The following is a 6,193-nucleotide window of genomic DNA, read 5'->3' as shown; positions in this document are numbered from 1 at the left end:
TTTTGTACAGCAAAGGAAACAGTCGACAAAACCAAAAGACAACTAACAGAATGGGGGGAGATATTTGCAAATGACATATCAGATAAAGGGCTAGTATCCAAAATCTATAAGGAACTTACCAAAGTCAACACCCAAAGAGCAAATAATCCAATCAAGAAATGGGCAGAGGAAATGAATAGATATTTCTGCAAAGAAGACATCCAGATGGCCAACAGACACATGAAAAAATGCTCAACATCATTAGCCATCAGGGAAATACAAAATAAAATCTTAATGAGATAGCACCTCATACCAGTAAGAATGACTAAAATGAATCCATCTGGAAACAACAGGTTTTGGTGAGGATGTGGAGAAATCAGAACTCTCCTACACTGTTGTTGGGAATGCAAGCTGGTGCAGCCAGTCTAGAAAACAGTATGGAGGTTCCTCAAAAGTTGAAAATAGATCTACCCTATGACCCAGCACTCACACTACTTGGTATTTACCCCAAAGATATAGATGTACTGATCTGAAGGGGCACATGCACCCAAATGTTTATAGCAGCAATATCCACAATAGCCAAAGTATGGAAAGAACCCAGATGCCCATCAACAGATGAATGGATAAAGAAGAAGTGGTATATATGTACAATGGAATACTATGCAGCCATCAAAAAACCTGAAATCTTGCCATTTGCAATGACATGGATAGAACTAGAGGGTATTATGCTATGCAAAATAAATAAATCAGAGAAAGACAATTATATTGTCTTTGATATGAGAATTTGAAAGGCAGGGTGGGGGGACTGTGCGGGGAAGGGAGGGGAAAAAAATGAAACAAGATGGGCCTGGGGAGTGAGACAAACCATAAAAGACTTAATCTCAGGAAACAAACTGAGGGTTGCTAGGGGGTGAGGGAAGAGGGATAGGAAGGCTGGGTTATGGACATTGGGAGGGTATGTGCTATGGTGAGTGCTGTGAAATGTGTAAGCCTAACGATTCACAGACCTGTACCCCTGGGGAAAATAATACATTATATGTTAATTAAAACAAAAACAAGAACAAAAAACCTAGGTTAGAATCCTGGCTCTGTTCCATGGTATCATGGTGATCACAAATGAGTTACTGCACTTTGTTATTGCACTGATTTCCTTATTTCAAAATGGTATAATAATAGTACTATATCATAAGATTTTTGTAAGGCATAACTGGGTTTAATGTTGAAAATGCCTGGTATATATAAAATGTTCAATAAATGTTAGTCATCATTACACAGTTCTCAACAGAACTGTATGTAGCAAACACTTAATACTGGTTATTTCTGAATCTTAAACTTATGGGCAAGTATTACTTTCAGTGAGTCCTTCTCTATTCTACTGTAGACAATGAGCATGCATTATTTTTTATTAAAAAGAAAACCAATTCTGTTTCCTTTTAAAATTGGCAAAATGCTTACTGAAGAGGACATAAGTAAAATGTACACATAAGTAAGGGAAGCACACTTGGGAGCTGAACAGAACTATTGGCCTCAGAAGCAGCATGTTGCCTGAAACAGTAGATGTACTTCTCCTACACTGTCATATTTCACTAAGAATAAGAATTTCCAAGTTCTCACACATAAACTTGCCCTAGTTCAGAAAAGAAGCCCTGTAGAAATCTCTTTCCTATAATTCGTAACCTCATCAATTATACGAATTGCCTGCAGGGAAGATAGCTGACTCCTTCCTTCAAGTTCCTAAGAAGTAGGATTCATGCTATCTTTCCATTCTCTCTTGAGACTATTGAAATAAAATGCACTGGGAGTGAGAGAAATAAAACATACTTAGACAAAGTGCACTATGTTTTCCAACCACTTTAACTTAACATGAGATCCGTTAGCCTAATCAAATGGGAACATCAGCAAAAACATTTGAGCATAAAATAAAGTTGTTTTTTTTAGTGGTGGGGGAGGATGACAGGGAAGAGTGAGAAAAAGAGAGATTCCAGCCTAAAACTTCACTGGCAGAAGACAAATTAAAAAGTGAAATGTGAGATAACAGTACATCTGATGTAATATTGTAGCATTAAAACTCAATTATTTAAAAAAAAAACCACTCAATTATTACCTCAACTTTTTCAGCTAATCTGTCCTTAGCATGCAAGTAAGCCCAGGTGAAATCACCTTGTTCATATATCTAATCACAACATTTCTTATTTCTTATTTTTTTTATGAGCTACTTCATTTCCTTGGATGCCTTTCAGGGAAAAAAAATGTGCCTTGTGGCTCTTCCTGTTTCTAAAGATGCCTGTATATAGTAAGTGCTTAATAATTGCTTGATGAATAATATATGTTCAGCAAGTGAGGGAAAAAGAAATGATTTTCTTTTCCAATGAACTAAGAGAGATAGAGGACTAAAAAATGCAGAGATGAGGAAGAAGAATAAAAATGAATGAACACAAGATAATGATGTTTTATCAACATCAGGAATTCTAATCTCTATATACACCATTAATGTATTCATTCATATAAAAAGTTGGTTTCCAAAGCATTGGCACAATGAACATTGTTAAGATTGTCCTTGATAGATGAGAAGTAGTATTGTAAGTGATTTTCATGCATAATTATGTCCTCCTCATAGCAACCCTATGAAATAGGCACTATTATTAACCCCATTTTACAAAAGAAGAAACTGAGGGAAAGAGATTAAGTGACCAACCCAAGAGCACAGAGATGAGGTGAAAAGGAGTTGAATTTCAACCTCAGAAGTTTTGGCTATGGAGTCTTCCCTTTTAACCACTATATTCTCAACCCTTATTCTACATTCCCTCCATTTACATATGTGTTAACCCCCTATCTCTTTATTAAAGTCCCTTGAGCTAGATAAAATTAATGTTACATGTTTGACAGGGAGAAACATCAGACAGAGGTGACTTGGCCTGACCACTCAGCAATTTACTGGCAGGGAAATCTTCTTTGGAATCAACTGATGTTCTTTTGGAATCAACTGATGTTCTGATGACATCCACATTGTCCTATCCCTAATTCCCAGCGTTGTGGGCTATTTCTCAGGAACATGCTCTACAGCTGGAAGGAGACATAAACAACTCACCAGCCTAAATCTGAGGCATCTTGCTCAATGATTTGCCTTCTCCTTCTGAATCCATCTCTTCTCATTCTTTTTTTCTTATTCCTTAAACCAGTCTAATTTCACCTTACTTATGTTTTTTAAGAGAGAAATATGTATTCTTGCTTTGGAGAAAAGTGATCAGCTTCCTTTTTCTCCTGGAATGGATTATTGGCATTTTGAGGCCTCCTTTGTGAGCATTCCACACCCCTTCTCAGAGCCATGCTTCACCATTTTTACTGGTCCTCAGAACATTTCCCCCTTTCCTGCTAGCTTCTGGCATCACTTTGTTGCTATTTCTTGTTCTTTGATATTTCCCATATCTAACTGTTCCGATTCTCACCTCTGCTTTCTGTCACATTTATCCCTCTGCTATTGTTTCCTGTTCGGCAGGCTGACAACCAAAGGAACAGCATCATCTTTCATTGTGCTTCTCTGGCTTACTCCTGAAGTCACAGGCAGCTTCCTTCCCACATAAAATCCCTAGTCTGAGCTGGAAGATAAATGACCATTAGGGAAGCACATATTTTGTATGAATGGAAACCTTTGGTCTTCCAGCCTCTTCCTGTGCCTTTCAGCTTTTAGGGATAGCGGCATGGTTCAGGTTCAACTTTTGAAAGGACAGAACAAGAGCCTTATATATCACATTTTTGCTGTCAATAGTTAAGAGCTATTGCTTTGTATTGAAAGCATTGTGGCTACACTCTTGAGTCAGAAGTCACTCATTTCATTAATTAGGTTTTGGGATGGTGTCCTGGAATGTTATCTAGTGTCTGTGAATTCTAAGTTGGTTTGTCCAGCAAGCATATTGCCAGTGTATATGGTAAGTAGTAGTTTGCTCCTAATATTATTTGTGCTCTTTCAATAGTTTAGATTGTTTTTATAAGGGAGAATGTGGAGTTTGAGCTTCTGTTTTAATCTGAGGTTGAAAAGAGAAAAAAGGGACAGCTTTTCCAGTATGCTTTCTAGGTTTTTCTGAACAGTGCAGAGATGCTCAGGAGGAAGAAAATGTTGGTATTTTAAAGGGAATATTTCAGACGCTAATTTGAACATAAAATTTTAGTGGAAATAACCTCAGATTTATGCAGACATTTGGATATTTTCCTCATCTCTGACAGTAACTACTATGACTTTAGAAAAATTGCTCCATCTTCTGAGTCTCAGCTTTCTAATCTATAAAATAAGAGGGTTGAACTACATAGCTTTTAAGGTCCCATCTAGATTTAGCAGTCTATGATTTCTATCAATTTACTTATACACAACACAGGCCCTGTGAAACGTACATTTATACAATTATAGAGATGAACACTCAGGACTCCATTTAATAGATTTCCCTGACACAACGGCTGTACTACACCGCTAATGGGTACTTTCCCCTGAAATAAGTAAGCTATCCTACAAACACTAATGGAAGTGACCCCAAAAGGTTTCCCAAAAGGAATTCAGGAAACCTAATAACAACAACAAAAATCAAACAAACACTAGCTGTGGCATACAGACTGAATAGATCTATACCAAGTTCTGATTTGCTACTGGTTCCCTCATCTCAAATTACTTCTATCAGTAACTGGAGATAGAGATCTATCTCCAGACATTGGGATCCTGCCCCCTAGGTAATGATAATAATAATTGTAACAAAGAAGGCCATGCTTTCTATATCCCGTACCCCTTTTTAGAGATAAAATTTCTTTCCAACACACCTACAAAGTAACTATGTCATTCCTCATTTTAAAAATAAAGAAAGGGGCAGAAAGAGGCTGAATAACTTGCCAAAGGCCACAGCTGTTAAATAGCAACACTAATATTGGAACTCAGCACTGTCTCCAGTATCCATGCATCTAAAGACTCCCTTTTCTAACATGGTGGTGTTCATCTATTTTCTTGTTTGCCTATCTACTATGAGAAGAACTGCATGATTCTTCAGAAGACCCATCAGCGTCAGGAATGTAACCCTAGGTTGCAAGATAGAGCAACTTTTAGACTCAATCTTTCTGAGCAGAATTTTCAGCATGACCTCACAACTGGTCACTTTTTTTTTAAATTTCTTTAAAAATATTTTATTTATTTATTTGAGAGAGAGAGAGAGAGAGAGATAGAAAGAGCACTAGCGGGAGGAGGAGAGGGAGAAAGAGAAATTCAAGTGAACTCCACACTCAGTGTGGAGCCCAACGCAGGGTTCAATCTCATGATGCTGAGATCAGGACCTGAGCTGACATCAAGAGTTACAAGCTCAACCAACTGTGCTACCCAGGTGGCCCTGGTCAAACATTTTAAATGAGTGGTTACATATTTTCTGATATTCTCTCCGATATCACCCATGTGTATGAACCAAAGGAGCTGGCTTGTGCTATCAGAATGCAAAATTGATACTAAAAATGAAGGGCACACTCTGGGATTGGCCACATAGTACGAGAGTTTATAAATTTTAAATACTTGTTTTTTCAGAATACATGAAGAACTTTGAATAAGTTTAAGAGCCACCATGATATTCAGTCTGATTGGAAAGGTAGAGTTGTACAAACTTTACTAAGGAGGCGCAACAGAAAACTCCTGGTCAAACTTCCTAAGTTGTGTGACACTGTATTCATTTTCTTATAGTCACACCCAGGTGAAATCCAACAGACTCGACAAACTCCACATATAACTAGTTTTTCTCTAGGGTATTAAAACAAGCAAGCAGCAAATCCACCAAATCAATGTAGTGAGTATCATTTAACCAGGACACATTTTTTTCCCCCAAAAGTGGTGCACAATACAGGAAATGAATTTATTACACCATGAGAGCACATTTAATTACCTAATACCAGTGCCTAAAATCTCATGTTGTGTATACAATTTGGCACGCACACATTTTTATAGCAAGAACATAAACTTTTCAAACTGAAATGCCTAAATGGTTTTTAAAGATTATTTTCACTAAGGTGAAATCTGGTCAGAAAATGAAAATGTAGGCCTTTCAGTAGGTGAAAATGCCAACCTGTCATTTTTAACCCTGAATAATCAGAATTGTAGTGATTCGAGCAGTGCACCTTCATCCAATGTCATCTAGCACAGTATGGAACTTTTGTGTGAAATAGACCAAACAAAAGTTTTTTTTTTTTTTAATTACAT

The 6,193-nt window shown here is 37.2% G+C and overlaps 1 protein-coding gene across 1 annotated transcript in view; it reads right to left on the bottom strand.

The window, feature by feature from the left end:
- DMD (dystrophin) overlaps positions 1-6,193 on the bottom strand; it is a 2,124,834-nt gene that overhangs the window by 2,041,613 nt on the left and 77,028 nt on the right.

This window comes from Lutra lutra, chromosome X (assembly GCF_902655055.1).
Source record: "Lutra lutra chromosome X, mLutLut1.2, whole genome shotgun sequence".
Lineage (NCBI taxonomy): Eukaryota > Metazoa > Chordata > Mammalia > Carnivora > Mustelidae > Lutra > Lutra lutra.
Note: the sequence above shows the minus strand (reverse complement) of the source record. Positions and strands in the feature narration are given on the sequence as shown.